Consider the following 15,738-nt stretch of genomic DNA (forward strand, 5'->3'; position numbering starts at 1 on the left):
GTGCAAGAATCAACTGCAACTAAGATATACTTATACGCAGTATCAGAGGAATAAGGACTGCAGTGATCTAAATAACCACAACCAAGTGGTTTCTTAGAAATGTAAAACCAGGGAGGAGCTTCGCGCGCAACCAAGATGGCCGCGTGAGCTTAGGGCTCCCGAGACCCTCGCAACCTCCGGCATATATCCTGAGGATAATCCTGATTTTCTTCCCGTCTCTGTGAAGACGATCCACGGTAGACGCGAACACTGCAATCAAAATTCGAATCGGACCCGGGGTGCCGAAGCTGTGCCGATTGAAAGTTGCGGCCTTCTACCCACGCGATGCCCGGCGGTGGTGTAGGTGTGATGCCCGAGCTGGAGTTGAACAACATCGGCCAGCTGTGAAGGAGAAGACCGGGTGGGCCTACTTTCACTTTCGTTTCTGCTGGATGAGACGATCCCGCATGAGTAGTCATCAGTCTCCTGCCGTTGTGGTTTGACCTGCGCTCCAGTGTTAACATTTATGAGTTGCATGACTTCACAGCGACTCCGAAGCCGGACTCTTGGGTCGATTTTGGACTCCTCGCCGGCGGCTTAGTGAACCGTATTTCTCGACCTCGCCTGTACATTGGAGGTGGCCTACTACTCGGCTCTTGTGTGTTGTCGCCATCTGACCTTTGTGGTAACCGTCTACACGACCCCTCGCCATGTCTGGCAAGCCAGAGGGGGACAAGCAGAGGTCTAAGCCCACTCGACGAGGTGGCTACACCCAAACCAACAACATGGATCGCTATGCTCAGGGGAAGGTATCACCCGGTGGGACGAGCAAGACGCCTGAGGGAACAAAGGAATCGTCGACCCCGATGGCAGACCTCACTCTGCAAGACGTGATGGTCACTATTGATGGGATCCAATCGTCTCTTGGCAAACAGATGGAGACGCTGGCTCACAAACTCGACACTGTTGCCATAGATGTGAATTTGATACGCACTGACCTAGCGAAAACTAACGAGAAGGTCAAATCACTTGATATTAAAACCTCTGCCCTGACGGACGATGTGGTTGAGATTCAAACGGAGATCTGCAATTTGAGGGCCTCTAATGATTTCCTTGTGCGTCGCTCGGAGGATTTCGAAGGGAGATCTAGGCGGAACAACGTTCGCATCATAGGTGTTCCGGAACAGGCCGAAGATTCTGCGACCGATCTCTTTGTTGAGAACTTGATCACGAACCACCTCGCCCCCAAAGGGCTCAGCAACTTTTTTGCTGTGGAACGTGCGCACAGAGTCCCTGGTGGGAGGCATAAGACTGGGGCCCCTCCGCGGCCTATTATCGCTCGGATTTTCAACTTTCGGGATAGGGACACTATCCTGCAGGCTTCGCGTTTGAGTGGGCCCATGAAGTTTGAGAACACCACCATCAGCTTCTACCCTGATTTTACTCAGGCAGTCCAGAAGCAGAGACTCGGATTTCTGGGGGTGAAGAGGAGACTTCGTGAGATGGGACTCAAGTATGCCATGCTTTTCCGGCTAAACTGCGCATTGAACATGCTGAGCGAACTTATTTTTTCGACCGACCAGAAGTGGTGGCCGACTGGCTTGAGACACTCCCGGCCCACCGCCCGCAGGAAGGGCAGAGCGGTGGGGCAGAGGGCGGAACGTCGGATCAAGAATGACTCTTTTGCGTTTGTTTGGCTCCTGGGCTCCTGCAGACTTTGAACTATGACTCGTTGACTGTGCAGTAAGATTCACGGAGACACTTGTGGAGGGGTGGGGGGAATCGGGGGGTCGTTTTCCTCCTCCATCTAGACTTTCCGTAGATTAGTTGGGATGTGGGGGCGACAGGCACACTGCAAGTTGGGGTGGCTTTTTGGTCTTAAGCAGGGGTGCAGGGTGGGGGGTGTTGTAACGGGATGGGGCTGGGGGGGAGGTGGGGTGTGTTTGTTTCTGAAGTTTTGTTTTTGCAAGGCAATGCATCGTTTACATGTCTGATTCAGGTGCTGACTGTTACGTGTGGCTGGACTGTCCACTTTGTATGGGATGGGGGTAGGGGGCTGAAAATATTGAGTTGGAATGTGAACGGGCTGGGAGATAAGATCAAGTGGGGTATAGTGCTGCAACTGATTAAACACCATTCCCCTGATGTTGTCCTGCTTCAGGAGACCCATTTGGTCGGAAACACGTGTCATGCAATGAATAGGAGGGGTTACCGTTTGGTTGCTCATGCGGGGTTCTCATCGGGCTCCCGAGGGGTTGGTATACTCCTTAAAAATTTGTTTCCTCTGGAGGTCAACACAACGATACTGGACGATAGAGGCCGCTATGTTGTTCTTACTGGTCGTTGGGAGGGTAAGGCGCTGTCCCTGGTATCAGTATACGTTCCCCCCGGGTTGCAATCCACTACCTTTGCGGACCTAGGGTGGACTCTCCTAGATCTCCCTGTGGGGCCATTGATACTGGGTGGTGACTTTAATGCGGTCGTTTCAGGTACCTTTGATAGACACCCACCGAGGGACCTCAAGGGCTCACAGAGTTGGCTACACGACTTTATTGGTACTTTGGGTCTGGCTGATTGCTGGAGATTGTTGCACCCCTCTCAGCGACAGTATACATTTCACTCTGGTGCACATGGTAGTCTTTCGAGAATTGATTATGTTTTGGTACCTGCCGCACAAGCAGCGTCTGTGGCGGAAGTTAGGCACATGGCTAGAGGAATCTCTGACCACTCTCCTGTTTGGCTTTGAATTGACCTCTCTGTGGGACCGGAAGGGAGGGTTGCGCCAATTAATCCCTGGTACCTTCGTAATCCTAAAACACGATCTGCCTTGGTTAAATCACTTGACTTATACTTCTTGGAAAATGAGGGTTCCGTGTCATCTGCGATATCGCTTTGGGAGGCCTTTAAGACGGTTTTGAGGGGACAGGCTTTGTCGCTGATCTCCGGTGTCAAAAAACAAAGAGATGAGGCTGTAGTTGAGATTGAAACGGAGATAGCAGACCTGGAGTCTGTTCTGGAGCATGATCCTACCCGCGCGAACATGCATCTACTGCGACTAAAGCAATTAGATTACAAGGCGTTGGTCACTGAGGCGGCTAAGACTATGTTCCGCGAGCAACAGGGCCGCCTCTATGATGTGGGAGATAAAGCAGGGAAATTGATTGCTTGGCTGGACAAAAAGGCAAGAATTCATCGCGTAGTGCCTGTGATTGAGATAGCCTGTGGTACGCGGGTGTCTGATCCGCTTAAGTTTGTTGAGTGCTTTGCGGACCACCTCAAAGCTGTGTATTCTTCTGTCTCGGGCAGACCGGAAGAGGACTCCCACTTACTGTTGCGAGGCATAGCCCTCCCCAAGCTTACTGAAGAAGACAGGGATTTTATGGACTCTGCGATAACCGCGGAGGAGGTTGCCATCGCAATTCGTTCCTTGCGTTCTGGTAAGGCCATGGGACCGAACGGATTGCCGATAGAACTGTATAAGTTGCGACCTGATAAGATAGCCCCCTATCTGCGAGATATGTTTTTGGAATCTCGTGAATGTGGCACTCTCCCTCGGGACCAGCGGCTGGCAACGATTGTTGTTATTCATAAAGAGGGAAAACCAAGAGACCAGTGTGGGTCGTATCGGCCTATATCGCTCCTGAATGCCGAGCCAAAAATTCTAGCTAAGGTTCTTGCGAACCGGTTGATTACGGTCAGTCAGTCAGTCAGTCAAAACTCTTTATTTCGATTAATTAAAATCATAAAAGAAGCAGCAATACATACATACAAATAAATAAAAATATATGTACAATTAAAATGAGCAGGCAAATATTTACAGACATTCATGTGTATACACTATTTGTCCTACATAGTTCATGGGAAGACAATTAATACAAAATGTCTCCAAATGGCCTAAAAACTACTATTAAAATACAATTGAAGTTCAAATTTTACGGTCATTAGTGACCTCGTCCATCCGGATCAAACCGGCTTTATTCCACACCGGAACACTGCCCTTAACCTCAGACGGCTTCATGGAGTTTTCGCGAGGGCGGCGTCATTGCGTGAGCCGGCCATTTTGGCGTCCTTGGACGCCACGATGGCTTTCGATACTATTGAGTGGCCGTATCTGTGGGCAGCACTAGCCAAGTTCGGTTTTGGTACCGGGTTTATAGGATGGGTGCGACTTCTTTATGAGGAACCCCTGGCGCAGGTGGATGCCCGCTTTCACCCCTTATGTTCGCCTTGGCCCTCGAGCCCCTTGCCGCCTGGGTTCGTTGGGAGCCATCTATAAGAGGAATTCGGTGGTCCCCGGAGCACGAAGATCGCATCTCGCTCTATGCAGACGATATTCTATTATATCTGACCTCGCCCAGGAAATCCTTAATGGTTTTTTGTGATGTCCTACCCTACTTTGGGAGGAACTCGGGTTTGATGATCAATTGGGCGAAGTCCTACCTATACGTGCTCTCAGGAGACCCGCCCCTACCTCAGCGGAATTGCCCCATTCAGGTGACACAGGCAGGATTTCAATATTTGGGTATTTGGATTACCGCAGACCCCGTGGCTAGATACAAACGCAATCTCCTTCCGCCCCTGGTTAGGCTACAGCGTGATGTCTTGGGTTGGCATAGGCTCCCACTCTCACCACTAGGGCGCGCGGCCCTTTTTAAGATGATGTCCCTACCTTGGTTCTTATACGCACTTCAAAACACGCTAGATGTGGTCCCCGCCAGTTATTTTCGCAAGATTGAGAGCGTCCAGAGGAAATTGATATGGGATGGCCGACCAGGCATTGCCCTGGTGAAGTTAACTCTTCCGTGGTACGACGGGGGCATTGCACTCCCGGACATCAGGAGGTATTATTGGGCGTCCCAACTTAGTGCCATCAATCATGGCATGTATGGCCCTGCACTGAACCCGGCATATGCGATGGATAAACTGTTGCTTCCGGGGGGGTGCTACTCTAGAGCTCTATACTCGACATCGGTGATCAGGTCATTGTCTGGGCCAACTAGGGCGGCCGTCCGAGTGTGGCATGATGCTACCGCCTCCTTGGGCTGGAGGGGCAGGCTGACTCTGGCGACCCCCCTCTTTGACTCTGAAAGGCTTGGTAATTTGTGGAAATCCAAGGGGTTCGAAAAGTGGGATCTCATTGGACTTAGCAAGGTGGGAGATTTGTGGGTTAAGGGAAAGGTGAAATCTTTTGATGTTTTGAAAACGGAATTTGAGCTGGGGACTCGGAGTATTTTAGATATATACAGATTCGTCATGCTTTGATGTCGGTTTTCACTAGCGGTGGGTCGGTTCCCGAATCGACTCCACTGGAGGATAGATTGCTAGATGGTCACGTTCCAGACAGTACAATCTCCCTGGTGTACAAGAAACTGATGAATGACAGAGCAGATCTCCTGTTACCACTACGTGACCGGTGGGTCCAAGACGGTCTCGAGTTAGATGATGAGGACTGGCAATCTGCTGTCTCCTCGCCTAAGGAGATTGGGATTCCTGCGAGACTCCGACTGGTTCAACTTAAGATTCTGCACAGGGTATATGTCACTGGTCCCCGTCTAGTGTGTATGGGTTTTTCTGAGGAGGGGCTCTGCAAGCGGGGCTGTGGCTCGGTGGGGACGTTTCTTCATATTCTTTGGGAATGTCCTGAGGTTGTTGCTTATTGGAACGGAGTATATAAGGTGATGGAGGAAGTTACGGGTGTCTCTCTCCTACCGGAAGCTAGGCGCTGTCTTTTGAATGTCTGGGAGCCCACGGATTATAATGCGGGCCAAACTCGGTGGGCGACCCTGGGTGCTATGATAGCAAAACGTGATATTGCACAATTGTGGGGTTCGCAAAGACCACCTCAGGTCGAACTTTGGAAGGAAAACATGGACTGGTGCATGTTTCGTGAAAAAACTGTGTATGTGGCCGGGGCCGTCCACGGAAATGGCAGAGAGTGTGGGGACTGTGGAACACTTACCGTGGAGATCTATGCACTCCCCCAATGATGGAAAACATTGATGCTCCGATGTCTCCCTAGCTCTGTTTTCACTGATTGTAATTTTGATTTATTGTTTGCCCCTATGGATCACCCCCCCCCCTACATGTAATGTTGATTTTTTTCTTATTCACTGTCTGGCCTCGCGCCCGTGACAGCACTCTGTAATTGTTTATGCCTTGCTTGTTTTTATACTCAATAAAAATAAATAAATTAAAAAAAAAAGAAATGTAAAACCGTGTCTGGGGCGGACACGTAGCAGTCGAATGTTTGATCTGCTGGCAAATGTCACACTGAAGGACATAATCACGCGTCTGTTTGTACAGCCCCCGCCACCAGAAACTTTGTTGCAACTGAGAAACAGTTGCCGAAACGCCTGCATGCACAGAAGCAACACCCTTGTGGGCAGCTGTAATCAGTGTGGACCTGCGGTCCGCGTTGGGAATCAACCTTTCACCAACGTCCGGTATTTTCACATAAGGAACTTTATCAGGACTTAAATGATCAGAATACTTTGAAGGAAATCCCTAAGGATATTTACATCCCTGCTCAGTAGTGGCAATTGCTGCCAAGATGTCATCATCAATCTTACTTTTGGAAAGTGTAACTGCTGCAACTAAATATGTCGAAACTGCTGTTTTTGCGGCCTCATAGGCCAAACTATTGCCAACAGCGTGAACTCCCACACGCTGATGACCCAGAGTATGAATTACTTTCCCGAGTGGCAGCTGCTCTTGAAGTTCAGCCACTCTGGCCCAGATCATTTTATGTTTTATTGTGCTACCCTTGGAATCACAAAAATCATTTTGAATCCAAAAGAACAAGTTTTCATTGTAAGACTGTACACAGTAATAAGAGTCACTCACAATAAGAGTAGTCACACCAGGATCTGCGTACTCCAATGCAAGCAGTAGAGCACGGAGCTCTGCCAAATGCGCGGTACAGTCCCCTAATGTCTGCGTATGTACGACATCGGACTTGAATTCATCATTCACCATGATACCAACCACAATGGCGCAAGCCGAAACCGATGCGTGCTTAAATCCATGCGCAACTTGCGCTGAACCATCAGTGTATATGACACAATGAAAATCCTCCAAAGGCCGCATAGTCAACGGGGCAGGATGAACAAACACATACTGCAAAAATTCCTGCGACTGTAAGGAGGCGTCAAAAATGAACATGACATCCGGAGACGTCAATGATGATGCCCATTGTATCCACCGTGGGTGCAAAGCTTTAGAATTAGGTACACTGGCTTTCGTCACTGCCTCTAGTGCAGGATACGTGGTAACAACCAACTTGTGTTTTCCCTGCGACAGTGCACGTTCCTTTAGAATCGCCGTTTGTACTGCTGTCAAAACTTTTTCCACAGCGGAAAACCGCATTTCAGCCGAGGTGTACAAGTGTGACTTGTAAGCGATAGGTACTGTGTCACCTTCGTTAAAAGTAAGTTATGTGAAACCCACCGCCCATGGGATGATTCTTATCACAAGGTTGGTGTGGTTATCAAGAGTCAGTAAGAATTTAGATTCTAACAGATCAGCCTGCAAAGATTGCAAAATGGCTGAATGTTCAGGCAGCCAGCACGATTTGGTAAAAGTAGGTTGTATCAAAGCATACAGTGGCTTGATACGCTGGGCATATTCGGGAATATATGTACGCCCGAAATTTAAAAAAAACAGCTCAGATTGTAATTTCTTCAGTGTTGTAGGAGCGCGCAGCTGTGCGCATTTCTCTAAGAAGTGAGGAGCCAACCCTCTACCTTCATTGTTGAGCTCATAGCCCAGGAACAACACTGTGTACTCTGCAATGTGAGACTTTACAAAGTTGAATTTGAAACCGAAGTCCGCAAAACAACAAATTATGCGGTCAACGCGACAGAGAGGCGCCCATATCTCGTGGTCTGTGAGATAAAAATCATCCGGGTCGACTCCTTCCAAAAGAGAGACAATACAGCAGCAAACACGCCTGGACTATTCTTATAGCCCATGGCCAGGTGTTTAAATTGGCGTTGTTTCCCGCCACTGGTAAAACTGGTCCATTGGGAACTCAGACCAGACAAATTGTGGGCAAAAAAAACGTTGGATATGTCAAGTGTGGTTTTAAACCATTTACGCACAAGACCATCCACTAAAGCAGAGCTGCGGATATTCTGTACTGCACAGATACGGCAATGAGAGTTCAAATGCCGGTAATCCAATACCAAACGGTACGAACCGTCAGGCTTGGTCACAGTAAAAAGTGACGCAACGGAAGCCTTAGCTTCACGCCGAATAGGATATTGAGGTTGAGGCTGTGGCATAAATTGTAAGGGAATCTCGTGGTGTGGGGAAAATGTATCCCAACCACAGTGAGCACGGTACGAAGCTGGCGCAAGGGCAATAGCCCATTTTTCTGCAAAATTCAGCACATGCTCCTTAGACACTGTGTGCGCGAAACTAGGGAGGATTACCTCATCCCCTCTCAGAGCTGCGAGAACAAAAGGTGGGGGCCAGTCAGCCTCCGCTAACAAAATGTCATAGGTAGTTGTAAGATTCTCCCAAAATACCCCTTTTATGGTACATTGTATGTCACCTTCAATTAAAAGGTCAATTTCAAAAAGCCTATCTGGGGGAGTTACTCTAGTATAAGCTGTCTCCACAACAACATATTGGTCAGTCGCTGTCACCTTCAGTAGTGGACGCAGGGCTTCTCGCACAATGGTAATCTCCGCCGCGCTGTCCAACAACATCAGCACCCATGTCAGATTCCGAAGCTGCGTTCTCACTATCTGTGGCATATCTCGCTGTCAAAGCGTCAACTTTCTTTTTCTGAAACTGGGGTCTTTTCTGTTTAGAATCATCCTGCTTGCCCTTTCCGTCTTTCGGGCGGGGGTGGTCGCGACTCTGCTGGCCACCCCGACATCTGCTTCCTCCTCCACCACCGGGCGATGAGGCCGATGAGTCCTATAAAGAACGAGGAGAGCGTTGATCAGGAACCTGAAATCGATCAGGTGACTTAATCGTAGTGCGGTCGCGCAAATCATAACTGCGCTCAGTAGACGCAAGCACGGGTGACGCAGGACGGGACTCCTGTTTCTGTTGTTGTTTTTCCTGTTTCTTATTTTTGTTCCAATTTTGCTTTGGAGCTTTGGGCTGAACGTCTTTCTCAGACTTCAAACCCTGAGGTTGTTTTTTATCTTTGACAGAAAAGGGCTTGACGCCTAAACTATTACGGACAATGGTCTTATATGCCGTCGTGATAATTCTCGGTAATTGTCGGGGTTTGTCGGCATCGGGGACATCGCACAAGGTATTAGCCACTTGAACGTTCACCCCATCTCCCTTTATATTAGAAAGGACGAGATTAGAAACTACGTCAAATGTGCCTACGAGTCTCATTCCCAATTCAACCGCAGCCTCAGGTCCGTGTTCATCTTGAACACGTTTAATGACCGTCGGAAGGACAGCCATTGACGGAGTGGCGAAGCTCCTCGTGTACACTGCCGCAAAAATCCCACCCCATGACTCACAGTTCCCGGCTCCCGGTACCAAGTCCTTGGGTAAACTAATTGTAAGGATCCTGTGTTTTTCAACGGCAGTCGAATTAGGAAAAACCAGCTCGAGCAGGTCAAATTTCTCAGCAAACCAAAAAGGCATATCATCCTTATCTTGGGGATGCTTGCCCAAAACTGCATTAACCATCACGGGACTAAGCTTCATCCCACTCGGCACAGCTGGAAGCGTTGCAACACCAGGGGCCCCGCCCTGGAAATTGCGGGTAATATATTGAACTAGGGCCCTGATAACACTGATTGCAGAGTTATATAGGGGCCTCAATTCAGCAACGGGGACCTGCCCCACACGAGGATGTGGGGTGAATCCAGCCAAAACCGGCCAAGAACCGCCCGGAATGGACAAAGGACCCAATCTAATCACCGTTACACTGTGGGGAAGGGCGCCATTAAACCAAACACGGTGCTGCCATGCAGAAATCGGAATCTCCTGTGTCCTATAAGGAACATACTCCAAGGGCATGGCTGTGTGAGTATAAGTCTCAAATACCTGAGTAGCTGCCTCCACAGCGGCAAATGTCACTCATGAGTAGAAAATCTCAAACGGGTAAGCAACCTCAGCACTCACCACCAAAATGCCATTGTTAAAAGCCTGCAAATGATTGCGGACTGCAATGTGACTATGCTGCGGTATGTCAACGTTAGCCATAGCGACACAGAGAAGAATAGGTACAATGTAAAACAATGTAGCACAACTGGGTAGTAATTCAAAAGGAAACCGTTTTGATAGATTCAAGCTTGAAAGACCTATGTAACTATAGGTAGGTTTATCCAACACTACTGTTAACTGGAAACAATAGTGAAGGGGCTAAGGACTGATAGAAGTACTACTCAAGCATCATGTAATAAGACCACCAACATTGGGCGCCATGTAGCAGGGATTCTGCTCCTACACAGAACTGTGCACAGAAACTCAGGACCTCAGTGAATTAGGGTGTGCCAAAACTCACCTTAGTACCCAAAATCCCCTACCAGACTAGCATCAGTGTCTCATTGGCTCTTCCATAACACCAATGATTAGACAACCCAGAACATGGAACTTAGATTACCTCAGGCAATGTGGAATACATGAATGCTCTTTCGTTATACTAACAAACCGGTCCAAAACAGGGAGTAAATGAAGACACGTGCAAGTTTGAAATATTTATTTCTAATGCCGTGTTCTCATGCGCAGTATCTTAGATAATACAAGTAGACATATTATAAGCAACAAGATTATCAGCATAGTTACTATTCCATAAAATACAAAGGGAGAAAGCATGTTATAATGCTAAATGGAAACAGGTTTAAAATATACCTATAAATCACACTCCCTTGCTAGTAGGTTATTTTATATTTACAGAAGTTCTCTTTGGGATTACATAGGTGGCCCCATGCCTCTGGTATTAGCAGAAATGGATCACATCAAATTCTGCACAAGCTCTCAGCATACAAATGTTCTCCAAGTGTGTCTGAGCATGCCTACGCAGTGCATTATTAAATGCGCCAAAATCAGAGGTGGCCACAGTTGGATATATGTTATGTCTAGAACATGCGCTGATCAGTCCGAACAACAACCACTGTGTTGAAATAACCTTGAAGGCCTCGGCACTCACTGTTCAGACTAAGCTTACCAAGCAAGGCTGCTAGTACAGAAAAGCATGGTATTCTCGTCTGAAGCAAAACACTCTGCTAAACTCTAAACATTTATTATAATGTGTGCCGTGTGCAAAAGGCAGCAGAAAAGAAAAATGGTGTTTAAACTTCTAATAAGCTCATGTCAACTTAACACAGTGTGAATGCAAGGCTCAGCCCCACGACAGAATGAGAGGACCCAGACATGGGAATTTCCTAATCCCTTTCTTCAGAGTTTGTGTCTGTGCCCAGCGTACCATACTATGGGTATCACCTCAACATCAGAAGATGGGGCCCCGTTGAGTTGTAAGCAGTTACTCACCTGTTATCAAGGCAAATGTTATTAAATCAATCGAGCACTGGAGTAGCAGTGCTAGCTTTGGCTCTGGGAGGGTGAAGTACGGTGGCCTCCATCGTGATCTTCCCCAAAACGCACTGATGTGATCAGCTCGATCTCCACTTGCAGATGTTGTAAATTAAAGAAAAGGGGAGATAGTCATATATCTAATTTGGATAGGTGATGCAGCACACCGTCCCGAAAACAAAACTCATCTGCTTTACTAAAGCCATCCCGTCCAACACATGATCTTGGTAGCCCTTGTCTATGCTGACAGGGTCACTGGAGTTGCAGGCAACAGATGTGAGCTACCCTTCCCCCCGTAGATCTAGGGTAAGCGTGTATGAGGTAGCATTTACTCCCTCTCAAAGGCGGTACGTGAGGTGATCTCTGTGTTTGAGTATCCACTCATTTATGGGTATCAGATGGGACGCCCAGTAATAGGCCTCTATGTCGGCGAGTGTTATCCCACCATTGTAGGGATTGTGTTGCAATGTCTTGAGTGCAATTCTAGGGTGTCCCCCTTACCACAGTAGTGTTCTAAGTTTACAAGCTATTTCCGTGAAAATGGCTTTAGGTAAGGGATGGTACGAGTTTTGGAGGGCGGATGATACTTTTGGGGCAGGATGATACTTTTAAAGGTAGCCGCCCGACCGAGCAGGATAATACTTTTAAAGGTAGCCGCCCGACCGAGCAGGGTGAGGGGGAGGTCCCAAAAAGAGTAGAGTAGGGACCCCCTCGCTAAATGATTTCAGGTCAGGGAGTAGAGGGGAAAAGAATTATCAAACCAACTAAGAAACTCCCTCTTGACCTATAAGTACTTTTACCACAGAATTATATCTTAACCACAGGGCATACAAAAAACATGTCTTCACTTATTTTTAGATTTTACTCATTTATTTCATTTTTCTACAGGAGACTTTTTTTCAATTTCTTAATATCTTTTTTCTTTATACAAAAGTTAAATAGATGTGCATAATTCAAAAGGACTCCAGGAGGTATTCAATCAACACACTAGAGTCAGCAATGTATATCTAGAACACAGATTACACAAATTTATATATTCTAAAAACAGAAATAATTCTACTGATCCAGGTAGAGAACCACACACACATACTCATACATACATTCTAAACATACATGCCATCAAAAAACAAACACTAAACATCCTAGCACATTGTCTCCGTTGTCCAATATGTGACATGAGTCATTAGATCTAAATATGAAGAAAAGTGGTTGACGCGTTTCGGTGGCAGAACAGCAGTTGGGACCACCTTCATCAGGACCAACCAGATTCAATATAGGATCTCTAGACCTGGAATTTAAATCTGAAACGATATGTATAAAAAACAGATTTACTAATATGCCCTGTTATTTTAATTTATTTACATTTGAAACAACCATTGGACCACCATACAGCATATCAAACTCACACAACCTAACACCACATTGTGTTACCTTATAACCCAGACCAACATGTGTTATCTCATAGAGATAGAGAATCTAACCATTGATGGTATACTGCTCACACAAGACCACAAGGTCTAAGGCTGCTAATGTAAATACCTTTTTAGCACATATTATATCCGCAGCACTGCAGTGAGTGTCTCATTTAACTAAAGATTTGAAGACATTACAGTCCTACTAGGTTTGACCCCATCTCAGCAACGACCTGATAGTGAAAAAGATACAAACAACTCCAATAACCATCAAAGTCGGTTATATCTCAAAAAAAGGAAAACAGTTATTTCAATTACAGGACCAGCCTGAATTACCTGAGTGGATGTTTCACCATGTATGTACCTAGTTTCATAGGAGGCTGTATTCAGACTCTTCTTATCAGAGAGTATGTCAATTATTTGCTGGAAAAAGCACAATAATGGCAATATGTTGTTTTGCTCTTTGAAATATTCTACACATGCCTTAACTGATAACTCAAACCAACTCTTATTACCTGCGAATACTGCACAAAAACCAAACAGAGCGGGGCCGAGATCGACTTTTTCCAACTCTTTACGATGGGCTTCGTATATGATGTATAGGGGACACCACACCTATTGCAAAACCAGAATCTATCATATATCGTTTCCCCAAAGGAAATGTAAGAACCAACGTCAGGCAGAAAAGATCGATATACTTACTTTTTATTTAATACTCATCGATTTAAATCGCCATGATTCCATAGAATTTTAAAATATAAGGTGCCTATGAGGTAGAGAACATACTGACAATGTAAAAAAGGTCAACTAATCAAGGATGCTAGAAGGCTAGTGTGTTTACAAAATATAACGTCAATATGCGTGCCATACATGCTTAAAGCATAGATTCATGTTTGCCAACATTGCGCGGGAGTATAACAGTAGAATAGCAGTACGAAGAAACCTCCCAAAACGAGAAGCGGGACACTCAACCAAGAACTGCATTGACCCAACCACACCAGTTACTTTACATCCCCTTATAGCGTCCGACAAGGCACCACCGCGAACATAGTCTGCCAAATATCCTACTAAGTTTACTTACAAGAGTTATCAGATGATGATTTCCGATCCCCGTACCAAGTCGCCTCCGTCTCCGACCGCATTTATCTTCCAGACAGAGGATTGGCAAATAACCACATCCTTAAATACTACCCGGAGTACGTTCTTACACGCCGCACCTGTGTTGGCCGGATACCAATACCTCCCCGTAGCTGTAATTTCCTGCCGTTAGGAAAAATAAAAATAAAAATAGACGGAGGACTAACATGCATGTCGCCATCTTGGGAGAATACATAATATTTTCCTTCCTAACGAACGCATTAACCCATAGGGGTTTACAGATTATAAACCTAATGTTTATGTTCACAATATTAGACTATACATATGGTCTAACCCAAGGAGTGGCTATCTCAAATTATGGTAATTATTTAGCACTTATGAAACAGTGCAAGTTCAATTATGTAGGTATGCTACCCCAATTCAAACCAATCTATATTTATGAAATCTACCAGCAGAATATTTGATTGAGTTCGCAAAGAACACACCCTTTATGTCCTATAATTGGTACCCTCAGACAGCTCTTGATTATAGAAAACCTTTGTTGATGGTACAATATTGTGAACATAAACATTAGGTTTATAATCTGTGTTCATGTTTGTGAATGGCGGCTGCTTGAGTTTTGGAGTTCTTTTTTTTTTTGAGTTTGAAAAGCTTTATTATGTTGAAGAAAACAATGTAAAACATCAGTACAATAGCACAAATAAAGAGCAATAGGAATCAAAATAATTGTGGAGAATAGTGTGCCAATAATCAAGAAAGGCCCCAAAAGGGGAGAACGTTATACAAAGAGAAAATGCTTTTATAACTTTTCATTTTGTGGGGAAGGAAGAGAGAAAGAAAGAGGGAAGAAAGGGGAAAAAAGGGGGGATGGAAGGGGAACAGCAATAGAAAAATTTATGGTAAGAGAAATAAAGAGGTATGAAATACAGAGAAGTTCACAGTGATAATAATAACCGTAATACTAAATATAACAATAACATGTGATCAAGAGGCACTGTAAGATAAAAAGTCTGTTAAAGGGGACCAAAGTAAATCACGTTTTATCAACAATGGAATAGAAGAAGCACATGCACGATCTAGTCTATGATGATGGCAGAGCAAATTCCACCAAGCGTTGTAAACCACGTTTGTAGTGTCTTTCCAATTAGTTGTTATAATTTGAAAAGCGATAGCAATGCAAAGATCAATAAATTTACGAGTATGGAGTGGGACATCCCAAACTGGGGCCAAACCACCCAGGAATACAGAAAAAATAACAAAGGGAACATTAGTAGATAAAATCTTATTAAGAGTAGACCAAATGTGGGACCACATAAGTTGGACCTTAGGACAAAGAAAAAACATGTGAATAAAGTCACCAGGAGTACATGAACAGGACCAACACTTCTTAGTGTCTAACAATTTAAATTTAAACAAGTCACAGGGAGTGTAAAATAATCTATTATAAAAAAAATAAAGGGTTTGTGTGGTACTAGCGGAGCGAGAGGTGGAATGAAGTTTGGACCAAATAGAATCCCAGGTAAGTGAGGGGAAAGTGTGATTGAGGTCCAATTCCCATGTAAGTTCAAGATTAGTTTTAGGCCTGTCAGTAAGTGAGGGAGAAAGTAATTTATAAATAGCAGAGGCCTTAAGGGGAACCTGAAAGTTAGGTGGAGAGGCAAGGAGGGGAGATGAAGAGGATGAAGGAGTATTGTGTAGGATAATAGTGGATAGTTTGGGCAGAAGTTCATGAAAGTGT

The sequence above is a fragment of the Lissotriton helveticus genome, chromosome 7 (genome assembly GCF_964261635.1).
Source record: "Lissotriton helveticus chromosome 7, aLisHel1.1, whole genome shotgun sequence".
NCBI classification, from domain to species: Eukaryota; Metazoa; Chordata; class Amphibia; order Caudata; family Salamandridae; genus Lissotriton; species Lissotriton helveticus.